General features: G+C 49.0%; 1 long non-coding RNA gene across 3 annotated transcripts in view; it reads left to right on the top strand.

Annotated features, from left to right (window-relative positions):
- The window catches only part of LOC129482323 (uncharacterized), a 112,060-nt gene extending 107,216 nt beyond the window's left edge, over window positions 1–4,844 (top strand). For all 3 annotated transcript variants that reach the window (XR_010121026.1, XR_010121027.1, XR_008657661.2), the window contains one exon: window positions 4,144–4,844. This is a non-coding gene — a long non-coding RNA (uncharacterized lncRNA). The remainder of the gene's footprint in view (window positions 1–4,143) is intronic.
- The last annotated feature ends 16,245 nt before the right edge of the window (window positions 4,845–21,089 follow it).

Here is a 21,089-nt window from a genome sequence, read left to right as displayed (position 1 = left end):
CCTCTGCTTGGGATACATGGGCAGGGCGCCCTGGTGGTAGGGCCTTGGTCACCAGCAAAGTCAGTTCCCATGGGATCCTCTTTCTGAGCTGATGCCCACTCCCTTGAAGAAGGGGCTTCTATTCAGGCCTCTTGTTGCAAGGAGCAGAAACCCACTTAGGCTGGCTCAAGTCAACTGTGTTCAGCTGTTCAGCATCCTGTTTCACAGACGTGTCCCAGACTCTCTTGGGTTATGACATGAGGCTGGCAGGGGAGACCCAGGGAATGTCACCAGTCCTTGGGGTTGCCTCAGCTCAAAACAGTCCTTCCTTTCAGCTTTTTTTTTTTTTTTTTGAGATTGGATCTTGCTCTGTTGCTCAGGCTGGAGTGCAGTGATGTGATCTCAGCTCACTGCAACCTCCACCTCCTAGGCTCAAGCAATCCTCCCACCTCAGACTCCTGAGTAGCTGGGACTACAGGCATGTGCCACCATGCCTGGCTAAGTTTTAAATTTTTTTTGTAGAGACAGAATTTCGCAATGTTGCCTGGGCTGGTCTCGAACTCCGGAGCTCAAGTGATCCACCTGACTCAGTCTCCCAAGGTGTTGGGATTACGGGCGTGAGCCACCCTGCCCGGCCTCCTTCTTTCCACTTTTAGGTAGCTGTGTTCAGAGTGCGTCATCCAGCAGAGGCAAACAGGCACAAAGTTTCTTCCAAGGCCCTGTGGGAAATTCTTATTAATTCAATTGACAAATATGTGTTAAGTGCCTTCTTTAAGGACAGACAATGTCAGACCAGACTCAAAGGCTGTCTTCCTGGGGGAGCTATGGCACACATGAGCATGGCCAGAATTCAAGGAAGGGTGGGAGGAGGGCTCTAAGAGAGAGGCAGGTGAGTTGTTATGGGCATGTGAAGAAGGGTGAGAGAACTTCGCCCCAGGGGTCTCCAGGAAGGGCTGGGGGCCTTTGTAGAAACTGAGATGTGCCAGGAGAGAACATCTTCTAAAGAATGGCATGCTTGGCTGGGCGCAGTGGCTCACATTTTTAATCCCAGCACTTTGGGAGTCCGAGGCAGGTGGATGACTTGAGGCCAGGAGTTCGATACCAGCCTGGCCAATGTAGGGAAACCCCAACTCTACTAAAAATACAGAATTCATCCGGGCATGGTGGCACACACCTGTAGTCCCAGCTACTTGGGAGGCTGAGGCAGCAGAATCATTTGAACCCGGGAGGTGGAGGCTGCAGTGAGCTGAGATCACGCCACTGCACTCCAGCCTGGGCAACAGAGCAAGATCCTGTCTCAAAAAAAAAAAAAAAAAAATGAAGACCGGCATGCTGTGTTTATTTATACCAGCTCTGTGACTTTGAGCAAGTCCCCCCTGCCTTCTGGGACACAGCTCCCTCCTCTGACGAAGCGGGGTGGGAGGGCCAATGGTCTGACATTGACATTATGGGCTGAACGTAGTGAGGATAAAGTCAGGCAATCACAGAGCGCCAGCCCCCATCCAGAGTTAAGTGCTTAATAAACGGTGACTGATGGCAGGTTCTCAGGGTCTCCCAGGAACTTCCCCTTCGCTGGTGGTTCTCTGCCCTGACACAGAGTAGAATCAGGGGCTTAACTCAGACCTTCACTCAGAAAAGGCCTTTCTGCAGGTGCTGAGCTAATTCTGGAGATGTGGTTCTCTGATGAGTGAACCCAGTCCACGTTTGGAATTCCCAGAGGAACAAATACCGTGGCCCTCGCTCAACCTTCCTCAGATATACACTGTCTCAGTGGAGTTTTTGAGAGAAGCTGGATAGCTCTTATAAAATATAAACTGTCATTTTTGTTTTTAATAAAAATAATGACAGTAATTCCTAGGCTCCTGCCTTGGAATCATAGCCTATCTGGAGGCAAATTTCATCATCACCCAAGGACTGGCCCAGCACCAGGAATAATAATTTCAGCATTCCTTATGCCTCAGAGGTTCACTAGGTCCGTGTATGTGCCTTTCTGACTCACCTCTAGATATGGTGGTCCCTGTGCTGCAGGAGAGCTTTTGCTCTTTCACTGCCATTCATGACTTTCGTGTCTCTCAGGCACTTGATCTGTATACCTAATTTAATCCTATAGCAACCCTGTGAGGGAAGTTATCTTAGGGATGACTGGGATTTGAACCCAGTTCTGTCTGCATTCAGAGCCCAAGCTCCTAAGCACAGCCTCTTTGCTGTTTGATGGAAACAGTTCCAGCTCTGGGAGGTGCAGGCCAAGATGTGCACCCTGAAACAGGTTTCTCTGAAATGAAAGAACATAAAATAAGGGCCTTGACCTAACTCAGTGAAATGTCTTATGCTCAATCACCCCTAAGTGATAATCTGTTAAAATCTGGTCAGTCCTGTGCTGAACTTGCCTGGAGCACTTTCCGGGTAGAGAGAAACTGGTGAATGAAGAAAATGCATCATGATGATTGCAGGGGAAACACTTAATCTATGGAAGATAATACCTTGTTTTGAGGCATTTGCAAATACTTTCCGAGACACCCTGTTCCATGCTAATAATGGATGGACTAACCTCAAATTGTTCTTATTTGTTCATTAACGCAAGTCCCCCAAGGGCTCACTATGCAACACTTTATTAGCCTGGACCGAGTAATATATTTTAAAGCAATAAAACTACATTATTTTTAAATTATTTTTTAATGTGGACTTTCCAGCCATTGACTGCCCTCTCTGATAGGTCTGAATTAGTGAGTTTTAATTGCGTGTAAAAGAGCAATAAAATCATCATTATGAAAATGATGGGGGGCCTCCTTCACGGCAGGCACTGTGCTGGGCCTTATCTCACTCAGCCTCACTACACCCGCCATGTGGGTGCCCCATGCCTTCACTGCACAGACAGAACTCATGTTCTGAGGGATTCAACTCCTTGCTAATGAACGGGGGAGCTGGGACTTAAGCCCAGGCCTGTCAACCTCTGTTGGGGCTCAGGAAATGTAACTCCCCAATATGGTGCTTTGACATGCTGGACTAAAGAAGAAGCCTCAAGGTCTCTTGACCTTCCCTACCCCTCCTACCTTCCTGTTTCTCAATCCCTTGTCTCTCCCAAAACACAGGACAAGGCTGTTCTCTGAAGTTCCCTCATCCACCTAGAAACCAGATGGCCAAAGAGGAACACATTTGCCTTCCATCCCCTCCCTAAAATTTCATTATCTAGAGGATTAAAACCCATATCACAGAGGAAGAGATTGAAAATTAAACATCACATCCACAACCCATACTTCGGAGCATTGACCCAAATTGTCTGTTTTTAGGTCCCATTCCATTTCCAAAGATAATTATTTTACTAACCATTGTCTGGAGCATTGGGCCCATTCATTCCTCTTAAAAATCATTTGCTGGGGCCGGGCGCGGTGGCTCACACCTGTAATCCCAGCACTTTGGGAGGCCGAGGCAGGCAGATCACGAGGTCAGGAGATCGAGACCATCCTGGCTAACACAGTGAAACCCTATCTCTACTAAAAATACAAAAAATTAGCCGGATGAGGTGTTGGGCGCCTATAGTCCCAGCTACTCGGGAGGCTGAGGCAGGAGAATGGCGTGAACCCGGGGGGCAGAGCCTGCAGTGAGCTGAGATCGCGCCACTGCACTCCAGCCTGGGCGACAGCGAGACTCCATCTCAAGAAAAAAAAAAAAAATCATTTGCTGGGCCAGGAGCGGTGGCTTACGCCTGTAATCCCAGCACTGGGAGGCCGAAGCGGGAGGATCACGAGGTCAAGAGATCAAGACCATCCTGGCCAACATGGTGAAACCCTGTCTCTACTAAAAATACAAAAATTAGCTGGGTGTAGTGGCACATGGCTGTAGTCCCAGCTACTTGGAAGGCTGAGGCAGGAGAATTGCTTGAACCCGGGAGGTGGAGGTTGCAGTGAGCCGAGATCATGCCACTGCACTCCAACCTGGCGAAAGAGTGAGATTCCATCTCAAAAAAAAAAAAAATTATTTTCTACCCCTCAAAACAGCCACTTTCTCCTCCATCTCCTCTTCCCTGATGAAGAAGGGCATATGAGCATCTGGACCTCATTGGGTTTAGGTCATCATGTTCTTGCAATTCCTGTGTGCTTATGCACATTAAATAAATTTGTATGCCCTTTCCTCTTATTAATCTGCCTATTGTAAATTCATTTTCAGCGAACTTCAAAGGGCAGAGGGGAAACTCTCCCTTGGCCCCTACCCCTCCAAGGCCCCACTTTTTCGTCAACACTCCTTGGACGCAGCTGAGGTATGAACATGATGTGGTCCTGAATGAGGCTGAGTCTTTGGGCACAGAAGACCCGGGTTAATAAAAACAGGAAGGTAAGAAAAGAAAAGAAAAATCAAGACACATCATAGGACTAAATTCCTATTATTTATCCACTCAGGATTGACCACCCCTTTGGGCCAGACAGTCGTACCCCATGTACCAGGTGGGCACATGAAGACACAAGAAGTGCTGTGATGGTTCATTTTGCATGTCACCTTGTGTGGAGTATGCCAACTCATTGTTTGGTCAAACACTAGTCTGGTCATGGTGGTAAAGGTATTTTTTTAGATGAAATTAACGCTTAAATCAGTAAAGCAGGTTACCCACCATACTACAGGTGGGCCTTGTCCAATCAGTTGAAGGCATTAAGAGCAAAGATTGAGGTTTCCTAAAGAAGATGGAATTCTCCTTGAGACTACAACATAGAAACCCTATCTGAGTTTCCAGCCTGCTGCCCTGTGGAATTCGAACTCAGGACTCCAGTCTATGGCATTAACCCTCACTTAACTTTTCAGCCTGCCAGCCTGCCCTGTGGATTTCGGACTTGCCAGCCACACAATTCCTTAAAATAAATCTCTCTGTCTCTGTCTGTTTCTCTCTGTCTGTATACACACATGTATGCATATATACATATATATGTATGCATCTATATATTTATATCTAATCTCATATTGCTTATTGGTTCTGTTTCTCTGTAGAACTCTGCCTAATACAGCTGAAGATGTATTGTTACTGGGGAACAATCAGTACAGAAGTCAACAATTACAGAAAGGGGACTAGGGTAATATGGTGGCCAATGTCCTTGTGAGTAGTGGTGACAGAGGGCAACAAGTTAGAGACTGCCAAGGGAAAGTCAAGAGCAAGGGAAACAGAGATGAAGTAGGTTCAGCCAGGCCCCACCACCTACCCACACTAAACCTGGAGAGTCTCTTTTCCCTTTAGTCTTTTAAAAATATTTTATTTCTGTACTTCAATGGATGCAAGCCCCTATGTCCTGAAGGATCTGTTGTTTGTTGTATTACTCCAAGCAAGTATTAGCCTAGAAGGGACCTCACCTCCCAACAATGAAATGCAACTCTTACATTTTACAGATTGAGAAACCAAGTCTCTGAGAGCTTTCTATTAAAGTGACAGAGGTACTGGATCATGGTAAGCAGGAATATGTACCCAAAGGAGTAATAGCAGCTGTTCATATACATTTTATTCTAATGCGCTTTCCTGTGATCATGTTAAATGAATTCCAGGATTTTTACCAAACTTGACTCTTTTAGAAAGAACCAAAGGAGCTAAACCAAACAACTCTTGGGGACGGATCTGCAAATGCCACTCCTGAGCTATGGGGGCTCCAGGTCCACCTCACATTGCCCCCTGCAGTCACCCTCGTCCAGCCCTAGCCCCCAGGCAGATTGTCCCTGCAGATTGGCAAAGTCATTTCCAGATGTGGTCTCAGAGAACCTCTCTCTGGAATGGTAGAAGGGTTTGTAGCCATAAGAGCTGATATCAAAGGGGCTTCTAGAAATGTAGAAAATTTAATTCCCCAGAATGTGCCTGAGAGTTAGTTTCTCCTCTAGAGTCCTTTTCTTAGGAAGCACCGGAGTCCATGCTTGCTCTTATATTTTCATCCAAATATCACCTCTATTAAGGCGTCAAAGTCCTGTGAGAAACACCAGCTCATGCCCTCTTGTCCTCCCCGACTCCTACTGGATAGTAGGGACAGAAAAGTGGAGATTATTCTGCATTTTATAGAAAGAGAAACCAAGGTGCAGAGGAGGGTGGAACTAGCTTCTGATCCTAGGCTATACCCTGGCAAACTGGGAAAGGTGTGTCAGGAGGAGTTGCCACAGGCATTGGCCCCAGGAAAGCCCTGCTTTGTCACTGCGAGAGGACAGGGCACCACCTAGGCTGGCCTTGCCAATTAGAACCAGCTCTGCTGCTCCAAAGACACCCAGGCCAGTGAGGGGTCCACATGTGGGCAAGCTTTAAAGTCATAATCCTTTCCTCTGACAGTTCCCTGAGGTCCAAGACAACCTGTTTGGTAGTGATGCTCTGTGACCCTCTGGCTCCCTATCCCAGGGATGTGGGGAAGAGCTGCACCCTAAGTCTCTTCCTACTGTGGGCGATAAGGATTGCAGCCATTAGCTGGAGTGGGTGGGAGAGACATCATCTGCTAAAGTAGGAAGGGCATGTGGTCTGAATACCTGAATTTTAATCCCAATCCTTTTTTTTTTTTTTTTTTTTAGATGGAGTCTTGCTGTGTGGCCCAGGCTGGAGTGCAGTGGCAGAATCTTCGCTCACTGCAATCTCTGTCTCCCGGGTTCAAGTGATTCTCCTGCCTCAGCCTCCCAAGTAGCTGGGATTACAGGCATGCACCACCATGCCCAGCTATTTTGTATTTTTAGCAGGCACAGGGTTTCACCATGTTGGCCAGGCTGGTCTTGAACTCCTGACCTCAGGTGATCTGCCTGCCTCAGCGTCCCAAAGTGCTGGGATTACAGGTGTGAGCCACCACGCCTGCCCATTCCTTTTTTTCTTCTTTAAACTAGCTGTGTGACCTTAGATAAGTTACTGAACCCCTCTGAGTCTCAGTTTGTGCCTCTGCATCTGTAAAACAGAAATAGTAAGAATAACTACCCCCAGGGGCTATCAGTGACTTCACACAAAGTCATGAATGTGCTCATTTTCAGTAGACTGTAAAGCACTCGACCAACATTCACTGCCATTCTTTCTTGATATGCTTTAAAGAGATGGGGGAAAGAAAGGATCCAGAGCTGGGAAATTCTGCTTTCTCAAATCCTTTCTTGTTATGGTGAGGCCATAGTCCAGAGAGTTTAAGCAGTCAGCTCTAAGTCACAGAGGGCAGGAGGCAGGGTTTGCGTTGGGCAGTGAGGGTGGGTAGGGAATGAGGGGGACTGTGCTAGTGCCCAGAGACTGGACCATGATGAGACCCTGGAGGAACCCTGCAGGAGGGTACTAGGGCAGGGGCAGCGAGGTAGGGGGAGCCAGGTGGGCAGTGGGCTAAGGACACAGTGCTGTCAAGTGGGGATATGCTGGCCCTGGTTACCAAAACCCACGTGGGGGTTTCTGAATTCAAAGGCATGTGGATGGTGCAGCTTCCTGCTGAGATATGACTGCAGCTTTGGAAACATGACAAAATAAACACACGACGTGGGTCTTCAGACCACCCCTGATTAGCAGCTAAAGAGGTGGATGAGTAGAAGAAAAAGCAGAGGTTTTCAAAGAACAAAAATACAACAAGGCAGCACATCCGTCCCCGAGATTGAGAAATGTGGGCTGCACTAGTTTCCATATCATCAGAACTGTGCCCGAGTCAGCTCTGGGGAGAATGTAGAGCACGTAGGGCAGGGAGGCAGGGTGTGTGTACCTACGAAGCACTGCCTCCACACACATCCCTTAAAGGAGAGTTACCCTAGAAATGACCCAACGATTCTGGTAACGAGTTGTCATTCAAGATAGGCCTGACTCATTTCTCCCATGAAGGAGGAACTGAACAGTCAGCAGCAGAGATTAGAATTCTTATCCAGGCAGATCTTGAGTGCTTCCCTCCCTCCTACCAAAGTATTCTCTCTTTTGGCATCTCTCTGCCTTATATTTTGCCATTGCAGGTTGATCCTTTTGGCTTGTCAGTCTCCAACAGTTCTCTATACAAACGCAAATGTTTCTGGAGAGGCAGGCCACAGGTCAGCCCAGACTGTCAACCCAGCTCAGGCAGCCAGGACCCAGGACTGGTTCCATCAGGGGCATGAGGGCCCACAGGAGTGAGCGAGGGAGAAAGATGAGGACAGTGATTACTGTTCCCACTGTATGGATGAGGAAACAGAGACTCAGAGGAGTAAAGAAAGCAGTGAGCAGTCTGAGGTTGGGGAAGGCCAAACCTCACTTCCTCCTCCCAAATCGTGTCTTCAGAGTATGTTCAAGGGCAACTCCACGCTCTCTGTTTCAGAGAAAACAATCCTTCATGGCTGTGCCCACGCTCTCCTCCCACACCACCAGATGTGCAGGCAGCGTGGGGTCTCTCCAGCGTCCCCTGTTCAGGCGGCCTGTTCAGAAACTGGACATAACTGTGACTTGTGTGCCTGGCTCTGAATAATCAATTAGGCCAGTGAAATGGGAGTCTATCTGTGTGTCTGGAATTTGAACTGAGACTCTAAGTTGGGGCCACTCAGAAGTCTGGGAGACTCAAGAGTGAGGTGGCCATTACAGAGCCACACACAGCACAAGGTGTTAAGTCAGGAGAAACTGAGGCAGCCAGACAGACGGGGAAGGGAGCAGGGCACAGAAAGAACCAATGAGGAGAGATACCCAGGGGAGCGGCCAGAGCTGCCTAATCAAGGACGATGTCCACCTCCAGGGCAGGGACCCTTAAAGTCTGGCCAGGGATGGCAGGGCTACCATGGAGCAGTATCCCCTGAGATATGGCTCTCATTTTCCTGCTTTCCTACTGGGTGTGTTTTTTGCCACTCTCTAGCCCTGGCTGTACTACTGAGGACTGAATTTTAGCAGGAAGCAGAAAACTGGGATTCTTAGGTTGCAGGTCACTGGATCAAGAGGCACCACATCTATGTGTGAAGCAGGGATTACTGCCCCTCACTGCTGATATGGGATGCCAACATACCACCCCGAGACCCTGCACCTGAGGACGATGCTGCCCCTGGGGGGGGATCTAGGGCTGCGTTCCCTGGGGAGGGATGAGGTACTTTGCTTGCAGGAGGGAGAATGAGCCGGAAGCCATCAGTAGTGAGGAATGTGCCCTCTCAGTGTCCCTAGCTCCTGACTTCTGGGCACCTGGTGGGATTGCACTTTCTGCCTCTTTTGCTTGGGTAGGGCTGTGTGATAGATCCCACCAGTGAACTGTGAGTGGAAGTTTTTCACTGTCTGTGTGAGGCCCTCAGTCTCTTGCTCTCAGTCACTGTAGCCAGCATCAGTCCAGATGGTGGCGGCTGCTGCCTCAACCTGGATGTTAGAGAATGGACACAGAGCTTGTCCAGCTAAATAAACCTGCCTTGTTTGGAGCCATTTCGCGCTGGGGATTGTTTGTTACTACACCACACCCTGGGTGATCTGGCCGGTGCATTGCCTTAGCCAGGACTTCAGCACCACACATTTCCTGGATCCTTCTGGGAAGTAGATGGAGGGCTGCTACAAGCTGGGGCAACCACAGGGGCTGGAGACATTCCCTGGGTCCCCCTGCCAGCCGCAGTGCCAACCTTCAGGCTGTGGCATGGGAGTGCTGAACAGCAGAGGGCACCAGAGGCCTGTCTCTGCCTTCCCCATCCTGGTGCCATCATGGGGGTTGGTGGCATCAGTATTGCTGGTATTGTAGGAGGGTAGCATTTGGACCTACAGCAGAGATCTCTGGGCCTGCTCCTCTTTTGTGTCACTGTGGTTGTGGGCAAGTGTTTGTAAGATGCAGACTCACCCCTCAGTAGGCTTCAGACAATATCTAGGGACCAGGGTCGTGGCACCCACCACAATTTCCTCTGGCCCTTTCTCTCTTGGGCTGGCCCCGCCTTCAATTGTCATCTCTCAGACCGAGGGATGGGGAGGAAAGCCAGGAGCCAGAATACAGCAGAACAGGCACAGGCAGCCTGACTCAGCACACAGCAGTGTTTTCAGGCCATCCCCTGTGGCTTTTCCTCTTCCATGCCTCAAATCCCACCACTATACTTTTGCCCATTTAGCACCCTACTTTCAACTCTGTGAAAATGCAGCCCCTGTTTTTTTGGGGAAAGGGAAAGGATGGAGGCTGGAGAGGGCGGGACTAACAGCAGATGTTTTCAGGATTTGAGAACTTCGTCAGTACACAGAGCTTTGTGCTAGGAGCCTGGAAGCCAGATGATCTGCAGTAGGTCTTTTGCTTCCTTGGGCCTCAGTTTCCTCCTCTGCAAAAGTAGGTTTTGGGACAGCCGAGCTCTGAGCCCCTTCCAGAGTTTGTAACCTAAGATTCAGGTTTTGCTGGTCAGGAAGAGAGAGACAGCCTGGCCCTGGGGTAGGGATAGGAAGGAGGAGGAGGGCGCTACCTGTAAGGTAAAGGAGACAGGTGGGGGAAGCTTGGGTCACTGGGAGTCCCTAGCTGGACCATGACACTTTGCCAGGAGTGGCTGGATTCCCTGCACCTGCTGCTTTACTTTTGGCCTGTGTTTCAGTATTTACACTTCTCTGGATCATATAAGACCAAGGTCAGGTTAAGTTATTACTCCTAACCCTAGTTGGCCCAAAGTCAAACAGAAGAGCTTGCCTGTGCACCTGCATCTCTGCCCTTCCTGCCTTCTCTAGGTGCTCTTGGCTCTGGCCCCTTCCTGTGGGGGCAGGAGGTCAGGCCTGACTCTGAAGCCCTAGTAGGGCCTGTCTTCCAGAAAGACAAGCACGTAGACACTGCAGGCAGCCACCTTAGGGTGGGGAGGGGAACGCTTGCCTGGCACCTGACTGTTCGCTGGGTGGGGATGCCTCTTTCTGCTGCCTTTGTTACCCTTTTCCCTCACCACTGCCAGCACTCGGGCTCCATGGTTAAAAGGCGGCACCAGGTTCTTCCCAGCAAGAACCCCAGGAGCTCTGGAGGCACCTTCTGGGTGGGGTTTGGTTGGATAAGCAAAGCATCTCCTTCAGTCCTTCAACCTCCATTCTGCTCAGTTCATGGAAGGTTGGGTTGTAGCATGGGAGGAGGCCACTTCCTAAGCCTCCCCCCGCCCCAGTGACCCTGTTCCTCTGAGCTCTGGAGGTCACCAGGGCGCTGCGGAGCTCATTGCAAGCTGCCCTGGCTTATTGGTCTTGAGAGACTCGTCTCTCTCTAGCTGCCTGTAAACCTCTGGGGCCTGATGGATGGGTTTTGTTGTTTTCCTTCCCCCTGACTTGTTGATGCTGTCACCTCCAGTCCCTGGTGGATGGACGTCTTTTTATTCCAGCAAGCCCACTACCTGTACTACCCATTCACTTAGTCATTCACTGAGGCTCACCATTGGCCATAAGATCACCAGGGCCTAGACACACAGAGGGATGTGAGCACAGAACATGGTCCTTGCAGGGCTCTGGGTTTTGTAGGTGTGAGATGTGCCCGAGGCCTGCCAATTCACGGTGGCAAGTGCCGTGATGATGGTTGCACTGGCTCGTATGGGAACATTGTGGGAGGTGCATGGGGCCGCTTCTCAGAGGAGGCGATGTTTGAGCTGAGTTGGGGGAAAAACAGTAAGTGTTCCCTAGATGGGGGTGGAGGGCTGGGAGAGGACTTTCTGGAAAGGGCACATCAGTTTGAGGAAACACCCACATGCAGGCTGGCAGGTGAGAGGACAGAGTCCTTTCTGGGATCAGGACTGTTTGAGGCCACTGGAGTGAGTGCAGGAGACTGGAGACAAGGCTGGGGAGAAGGCGAGACTTTGGTCATGGAGGTCCTTGGAGTCTTTATCCTGTAGGTGGTGTGGAGACCAGAGAGGAGGCTGTTGCACTAGTTCAGGAAGAGAAGAGGAGGTGGGTGACAGAAGTAAAGGCAGCGCTCTGAGGGACCTCGGGCAGGTGGAAGACACCCAACTCGATGCCCATGAGGGCAAGGCGAGGAGGAGGGGGAGGCGAGGAGGAAGGGGAGGCGAGGAGGAGGGGGAGGCGAGGAGGAGGGGGAGGCGAGGAGGAGGGGGAGGCGAGGAGGAGGGGGAGGCGAGGAGGAGGGGGAGGCGAGGAGGAGGGGGAGGCGAGGAGGAGGGGGAGGCGAGGAGGAGGGGGAGGCGAGGAGGAAGGGGAGGCGAGGAGGAGGGGGAGGCGAGGAGGAGGGGGAGGCGAGGAGGAGGGGGAGGCGAGGAGGAGGGGGAGGCGAGGAGGAGGGGGAGGCGAGGAGGAGGGGGAGGCGAGGAGGAGGGGGAGGCGAGGAGGAGGGGGAGGCGAGGAGGAGGGGGAGGCGAGGAGGAGTGGGAGGTGAGGAGGAGGAGGCGAGGAGGAGGGGGAGGTGAGGAGGAGGGGGAGGCGAGGAGGAGGGGGAGGCGAGGAAGAGGGGGAGGCGAGGGGGGGGAGGCGAGGAGGAGGGGGAGGAGAGGAGGAGTGGGGAGGCGAGGCTGACTCCAGGTCTCCTGCTCAGGTGGCTGATGGCTCGGGGCCACTCGCTGCTCACCAATCCTGTGAGCAGAGGAGGAGCAGATATGGTGTAGGGTGCAGATGTGAATCCAGTTTTGGTGATGCTAAGGTTTGGATGCCCGAGGCAGCTCAGGAAAGGACGTCCAACAAGCATTTGGTGTCAAGTTTGGCAAAGAGATCTCTTCTGGAGAATTGACTTGGGCACCATCGGCATTAGGCAGCATTTGGACCTCTGTGATGTAGATAACGTGATTAAAGGGCAGTGCGTAGAGACAGGAAGAAGGACTATGCAAGACCTTGGTACTGGCATAGGAGGGGCTAGGAGGGCAGGGTATGATGGAGGCTGAGAGGAGCACTGTGGAGAAGGAGCAGGTAACATGCTTGAGTGCTGCACACACTGAGTCAGACAGGACTTGGTCTGACCACTGGCAGGAAGGCCGTTGGTGCCCTTGGCCCGAGTTCAATGGCAGAGTGGCAGAAGAGGGTGTAGGCTGTGAAACTGACGCAGGAGAGGCAGGCTGCCGCATCCACTCCCGACGGCACGGTTTTGAGCTCGGTGCTGGGTGTTCAGTGCTTGGGATAACACATGTGCAGTAAACATTTCTGGAATGACCCACTTTGGGGGCTGAAGCGACTTTTTTGTTTTTAAGATAGGTGGGACTTGAGCATCTCACCTCTCCCACCTCCCAGCCCCCAAAGTGAGTCAGAATCAGAAAGGTAATGGATAGGAAGTTTCCAGTTCTTATCCAGATCTGGAAATTCTGATCAAACCCAGGAAAAATGTTGAGGCCTGTTTAGAAAGACATGAGTGCTCCCTGGGGGCGAGAGAGCTCCTTTTCTCTGGGGCCTTTCCAGTAGCCCCAGCCTCACCGGTCACCTCCAGATGGTGAGCTGGGCATTTAGGGAAGCCGTGCCTTTTGGTGCTAAGCTGCTGTTTTTGCAAGACTGGGCGGCTGGAGATCTTTCTCAAGTCAGCAGCCGTCGCAGGGAAGAAGGACCAGAGTAGGAGTGCTGGGCTAGGATCCTAGTCCAAGCTCTGCCATTATCATGTGTGAAACAATCGTCTCTCTGAGCTTCAGTGTTTCCATCTGCAAAGCAAGAATTCCAACACTACATTCACAGGAGTATCTGAAGGATAAGATGAGATAATAGATGCAGAGGTGATGTGAAAAGTAGCAAGTGCTTTACATGTGCCAGTTTTCTTCATTCACTCTCACTCACGCGTGTACTAATTTAGCAAAAAATGATGAAGCATCCATTAGATGCTATAATTGCAAAATGCTAAGTGTTCAGGGCAGAGCCAGTGGACAGACTTCATAACAAAAGCCTGCTTTTGACTGTTTTACCCCTGCCCCCACTGTCTGCAGAAGAAAGAGAAGGGTAGAGCTGATGGGTCAGTGGGCATCTGTGCCCTAGGCTGGGGGTCATCACTAGCCCTGATTTTGCACTGCAATCAGTAGACTCTGTGCGTGGGATTCTGTGATGGGAGGAATTTTCTACCCTCTTTGTTCTGGTAGGGAAGAGTTTACAATGAGTAGGGTCAAGGGTTGTTTTCTGCTTTGTAGTGTTAATTCCAGAGGCTGCCTCATCTGTTGTCTGGCAGCAACGGCACACTGGCCATTGACATGGACAAAGGTCACTGTCCTGAGATGTGAGTGCAACAGAATCATGGGGCAGCTTTAGCAGACCATCATCAGAGACAGCTCAGTGGATGCAGCTGCCTTCTGAGTATAAAAGATTTGGATTCAACTCGGGTGGGTGAACTTGGACAAGGTACTTAACCTTACCGAGACTCAACTTCCCTATCTGTAATAGGGGACTCTTAATACCTACCCTTTATGCTTGGTGAAGATAAAGTGAGAGTCATGAGAGAATGTCCTCTTCCTCTTCTTCCATTGACGTCAATTCATGATCACTGACCTCATCGGGCAGTTATCTGACTCAGGTGTATCAGATCTAGCGGGTACAGTGACTTCTATGCCATTCATACGCCCCTCAGTTATTAGGTACCAGGCTTCTGGTGATGTGAAGAGTGTCGTTGTAGCCACTGTTTCTAAGTTGTTAATAAAATAAGACAGCTCTGGTCCGGAGGAGAGTTGGGGAGAAGCCCAGGAGTCTGCTTAAACCCCATGTCCAAGCGGGAGTCCCCGACTGCTCTTCTTCCCTCCTTAAAGGTTCTGGGGATTCAGCCTGTTGCAACTTCCTCATTAACCCTTTCACCCATCATGGTGCTCATGGTGGGGTTCTGTCCCTGAGCCTGGCTGGGGGATGGAAAGAAGCCTCTCAGCATGCCACCACCCCCCTCACTGTTCCCAAAGACAAGCATTCCGGCCGTTTGCATAATGGGGGCCTTATCACTAATCAGAGAAGGTGAACACACCAGGCAACAAAACAGTAAGCACAGAGAAAGGCAAAGTTTCCAGAAATCTACAAATCCCTGATGCCGCAGGCCCTCACACATAGAGGCCCTACTGGACTTATTCTTTCTGTGCCAGGCTGGATGAAGAGGACAGGAGCTAGCAGCTTTGATCTGCTCTATCATCACACTTGCAGTTTCAGGGGACTTCCACACCAATCAACCACTCACTCCATACTCTTTGCCCACCCCAACACTAGCCCCTCTATCCCAGCATTGTCTGGATCTCTACTTTGTCTTTGCCTGTCTCTGAACTGTGGGCTCCTTGAAGGGAAGAAGAAAGGTGTTTTCTTCCTTCCTGTGTCCTCAGAGCTATCATATGTTTCCAAGAAGGGGATGGAGAAGTTTGGCCTCAGGTGTGAGTAGTAGTTGCCTGGGTCATTGGCTCACAGTGGGGGTGTTTCTGGGGTCCATGCAGTTACTCAGATGGTGCTCACCTTGCTGGGCTCTGTCCTACTCTCTCCTTCTTCTAAAGCATGCTTCTGGGGTGTGACAGGTACACTCAGAGGGATAGCCATCAAAGTGCATTCCTAGCTTATCCTTCCTTCCATCGAATGGCCTGCTGAGTGGTTTATCCCAGCAAGAATTTGCCAATTTCTTGTCTTAACTCTATTCTATTACACCTCATAAAGATTGTAGCCCAAACGACTCTGAGTGTCAGGACCACAAAGCATCAGTATAGGAGGAAGCCTTGGAGAGTGTGTGGTCTGTCTGAAAAAAAATAAGTGGATAAAAAATGGGATGGTGCCTCCTCAAACATGAGTGTCTTTGTCAGTGATCCCACTAGCCTTCTGGGCCACAGCCAACATGGAGGGCTAAGGTGGGCATGGTTCTAGTGCAAGTTCCTGTACAGGTGCACACCATCTGTCAGCAGGCATCTGCAGATGTTCAGATTTAGGCAGCCTGGCAGAAGATTTTGGGGTGCAGGCGATGGTTGGATTTTTCAGATTAAGCTTTGAGGTTTAACTACCCATAAATGACTTCAAGGTCTATTGCATACCACCATTTATAAATTGGCTGAAGTGGAATGTGAATTGTTGGTGTTTGAGGCTCATAAAAGGGAATGAGATTTGGCCTGGGAAGGATCTTGTCCATTGACCAGTATCTCATCCCAATTTGCCCTCAAATGTTCAAACTCATGAAATAATAACCAAGAAAGCCAACTGCTGGGGTTTGGGTAGCAGTGTGGAGGAGGAGGCCATGGAGAATAAAAAAGTGAAGATTTTAAGCCAGAAAATAGAAACTTGAAGTAACTTAAACTTTTCTTTTTCTTTTCTTTTTTTTTTTTTGAGGTGGAGTCTCACTCTGTCATCTGGGCTGGAGTGTAGTGGGGCAGCCTCAGCTCACTGCAGCCTCCATCTCCCAGGTTCAAGCAAATTCTCCTGCCTCAGCTTCCTGAGTAGCTGGGATTACAGGTGCACAACACAACCCTGACTAATTTTTGTATTTTTAGTAGAGATGGGGTTTCACCATGTTGGCCAGGCTGGTCTTGAACTCCTGAACTCAGGTGATCTACCTGCCTTGGCCTCCCAAGGTGCTGGGATTACAGGTGTGAGCCACTATGCCTGGTCATAATTTTCAGGTATATATATATATATCTCTGAAATAAAATATATATATGTTACCATATGAGATAAATTATGTGTGATACTATGTCTTAGTCCATTTGCTGCTGCTATGACAGAATACCACAGACTGGGTAATTTATAAAGAAAATAAATTTATTCATTACAGTTCAGGAGTCTAGGAAGGCCAAGGTTGAGGGGTTGGCATCTTGCAAGGGCCTTCTTGCTGTGTCGTCTCATGGTAGAAGGCATAAGGGCACAAAAGCCCAGGACAGCAAAAGAGAGCTGAACTCACTTTTATAACAACCCACGCTTGCAACAATGAACCCTTTCTCACGATAATAACATTAATCCACTCATGAGGGTGAAGGCCTCCTGAATTAATCACCTCTTAATTATCCCACCTTTTAATACTGTCACGATGGCATTTAAATTTCAATGAGAGTTCTGGAGGGACTTTCAAACCACACCATGCTGGTATTAGTAAATTTAGAGATTCACAAAATCTTTGGGATATATTCTTTGGAAACGTTACAGAAAACCTAACGCAATAGCAAAAATCTAGAAACAACTGAAATATTCCTCAGTAAAAGTGGTTATACAACAGGATCAATACATAATGTTTATATTAATAACAATTAAGCATATTACCGATATGTACTAAATATATTATGGTACTTTCATACTATAGAATGTATTACAGTTGTTAAAAAAATTTAAGTGATGGTTTAATAAACGAAAAAAGCAAGGTGCAGAGAAGAATGTGTTAGTATGAATCCAAATCCATTTATGAATTTCATTTAAAAGCTTATGCACATTTATCTCAGGAGAGGCTCCATTTTTTTATTCTGGGAAGATACACAGGAATCTGTTGATGAGGGCTACCTGCAGAATCTGCGCATCAACTCCCTGAGCTCCGTTTCCTCACTTGTACAGTTGGCTTTATAATCTCATATTCAGGATGTTTGTTAAACCCCAAAGGGACACCTCCTGGGCATAGCCAACCATAGAGCCTAATAGAAACAGCAGCTATTGGTGTGTGCTCGAGGCAACATGATAGGGGGACGTTTCATGACCTCTGCAGTCAGGCAGATTATGGCCTGCTACCCTCTACTTGTATGGATCAGAGGGGAGCTGTCTTTTGCTTCTGAGCTTCAGTTTTTGGTACAAATTCTTAAATGTAAAGATCCTAACGTAGCCCCTGGAATAGAGCGTGTGTTAGCTCTGCTTCTGCACAGCTGTGGAAGTCACACTCTGTAGGACTTCCGGACAACTGACTGTGGGCAAAGGGTGCTTCCTATGAACCCTCCTGGGGCTCCACTGAGCCTGGAGGCCCCCCTCCTGACTGGCAACGGAGAGAGGCCTGCTCTGGGAAGTGTTCCCACCCATCAGGCTCCTCACACTTCACTGGCTAGTGGATAGCCTTCCGGGAGCAGGCCTAAACACCCAAAATCAATTTGCTAAAAGCCAATTTGCCAAACGATCAATTCACTGAATGACTAATTTGCCATAGGACTAAGGATTTGTTTTCTAAATTTCGGTTTCCCTGTGGCTTTGCACAGAAGTTCTGGTTACAGAGTTTTGCATGAGTGTCAAAGTTCAGATGCTGAGCCCAACTCCAGCACTCAGTATTTTATATAGAAAGGATAGACTTGCCCCATCTCTCAGCCTCTGCCCCTGAATCTGCCTCTTCTCTGCTTTTTAAGTAAGGCTTTCAGATGCAGTTTCTATCTTCTCAAAATTTGTTTTTTTCAAACCTGGCCCTATGTTTTCTTATGAACAGACATCAGCAATGATAGTAGATTTTTGATGGAGTGGAGGCCCAGAACTTAGTCCTAAGGGGGTTCAAGACCATGCACTGGGGTGATTAGTGGAATGAAAGAAAGGGACATTTCTTGCAAACCTGAGTTTGTGATCTAGGACTTATATCTACTTATTGTTATTATTTATCATTTTAATTTAAGTTGTAATAGACATTGAAATAGCATTTCTAGGTGAAGAGATCTATTTATTTGTTTATTAGATTTTAGACTCTGAAGCTTAGTTTAGAAGCATCTTATAGCCAGCATATAGGTGGATAAAATGTGTAGTCACTCCAAACCAGTAGTTTAAGATCTTGAGTTATTTTAACCCTTGATTTCCCTACATTTCTTATTTATTTCTATCTCTATGTCTGTCTACCTAACCTTACGCCTATACCTATCCATGAACAGGCAATTCAGAAAAGCAGACTGATGCCAAATGTTTTCATATGCTTTGGAATGTGTGGTACTTTTTTAAATTTCCAGATTTTCCCTCTTAGTAGTCTTCACTTACATCTGCACCTATTCATATACTTGTACCTAGTAAATGTTAATTATTTTTCTTATTAACTTTTTCATCAGACCACCATGGTCTCTTGAACAGAAAACTCTGCAGATGACCTCTGGCAAGTTAACTAATTTAACTGAGACTCAATGTCTTCATCTGCAAAGTGGGTGCAAAGTGGCCCATTCCTCGGGTGTCTCAGTTTTCTCATCTGTTGCATGGGATAATAATCTTGTCCCTGGACTGCTACTCTACCAGGAAGGTTGTGAAGGGGTTTATGATAAGATAGAGGTTGGAATGTTATGGGTTGAATGTTAATGTCCCCTCAAAATTCATATGTTGAAGCCCTAACCCTCAGTGTGACTGTAATTGGAGATGGGGCCTTTAAGGGAATAATTAACATTAAATAAAGCCATAAGGGTCGGGCCCTGACCTGATAGAACTGGTGCCTTTGTAAGTAGCAATCTCTCCCTCTATCCATGTGTGCTCATGGCAAGGAGAGGCCGTGTGAGAACACAGGGAGGAGGCAGCTGTATACAGGCCAGGAAAAGGCACCTCCCCAGAAATGGAATCCACTGGAACCTTGATTTTGGACTTCCAGCTTTCAGAATTGGGAAAAAACAAATTTCTGTTGTTTCAGCTGCCCAGTATTCTGCAGTATTTTGTTATGGCAGCCCCAGCAGACTAAAACAGAATGCCTGATTTCTGAAATCACCCCATCATTCTAGGGGTGTCTGTCCTGGAGCCTGGGCTGGGAGTCCTGGGCCTGAAAGCCTGAGAGACGGCAGTGTGGGAGAGGCCACTCTCTAGGCAACGGGGAGAGAAGGAAACATCTCTTGGAAGCATCAGCTTCTCTTGGGACGCTCCGCTCTGGGCTGCCTGTCCCTAGCCTCCATGGGCCAGGCTGACTGTGGACCCATCTCTCAGAGTAGCAAGGATCCTAAGCTCTGCATATTCAACGTCATCACTAGATTCCTGTTTAAAATGTCTGTTGAGTGGAAATACAAGGAGTTGTGCTTTCTTAAGAAAAATCCAACATTTCTTCTAATGTTTGAGGGAGCTGCTGAGTGTGTCCTAGTACCTTGTGAACCCTGTGTCCTTGCCCCTCCATGTTCTGGAAGTCCTGGCTTTGCAAAGCCAATCAGGGGTCTTTGATAGCCAATCACTCTTAGCTCAGATTCGCATGAAAGAACCTGGTTTTGCCCAATGCCACACCTCCAGCCTCTCCTCCACAATCATCTGGAATGTAGAGCTCCAGCTCTGCCAAGACCCTCCCACACCAGAGCCGGCAGCATCCTCTGGCCTGGCTCTATCAGCCCTCCCTCCCCTTCCCCCAGTTCCCTCTTCCCTAGAGCACAGGAACGCAGCGCCAAGGCTGGCGTTGTGGCACATCTTTCTCTCTCCTATTCCACAGTCTACCTTCCCTTCCTTCTCTCTTTCCAGCCCCTATATGAGAGCTAGTGAGCCAATGCATGGAAAAGCAAAGTGGGTGGAGAAGTGAGAGAGGCTGGTGGGTCTGGGATAGTCAGGGAGGCCTTCCTGGAGGAGGAGACCCCAGGCTGGGCTTTAAAGGATGGATAGGTTTGGAAGCACAGAGAGGGAAGGACAAACTCTAGAACTCAGAGTTTAAGGATGGATGTGGGGACCCTGGCTTAAGACTGTGGCATAGAGTGGAGGCCAGGGGTGTGCATGTGGAACTGGGAGGGGACTCGCTAAGAGAAGTTTAGAAAGCTAAAGCCCAGACATTTTCCTTGATGCAGAACCCAGTGGTCCCTGGCTGCAACCGCTGTAGCTAAATAAAGCAGTCACTGTGATTTTGAAACCACAGTGGGCTTGTTCCACTGTGATGGCAACTAATTACAGATTGTAATTTGTCTAAACACAGGGAGGTGTTTTGACCTGAATAGTAATAATGTGACAGGATTCCTTTGGTGACTTCCCGCGGCTGGTCCACTAGCCAGGGGCACGTCTGCATGCCCGCCCTGCTCTGGATGCCCGGCCAGGACAAGGGGAAGTGGGGGCGATGTCCACCCTGGCACAGGGAATGGTCTTATCTGAATCTTCAAGAGGCCGGCCCTGGTGGTGGTCAGAGCCACAGAGGGACTTGGGTCCAATCCTTGTCTGTAAACTTGGGACTGACTGTACCGGGTTGTCGTGGAGATGAAACAATGCGGAGGGGAAGGCACCTGCATGTGGTAGGTGCTGGATGCATGGGAGCTGTGACAACTGTCATTAGCACAGCTAAGGTGACTTCATTTTACAGTGAGGAAACAGCCCCAAGGGGACGCTTGGCTGAAGTTCTGTAGTCACAGGCTTTGGGGCTTTCCGAGGACTCCATGCAGCTTCCAGACAGTATGAGTTTCCTCTCTCCATCTTGTCTGTAAGCCCTAAGAGAATGAGGCTGTGGCATAAAGTGCCGTGCCCTCTCCCTGCCCCAGCATAGCCTAGCAGAGGTCCTAATAAATATTTCACA

Source organism: Symphalangus syndactylus, chromosome 5 (assembly GCF_028878055.3).
Source record: "Symphalangus syndactylus isolate Jambi chromosome 5, NHGRI_mSymSyn1-v2.1_pri, whole genome shotgun sequence".
Taxonomy (NCBI): domain Eukaryota; kingdom Metazoa; phylum Chordata; class Mammalia; order Primates; family Hylobatidae; genus Symphalangus; species Symphalangus syndactylus.
The sequence above is the reverse complement of the archived record's forward strand: the minus strand, read 5'-3'. Positions and strand labels throughout refer to the sequence as shown.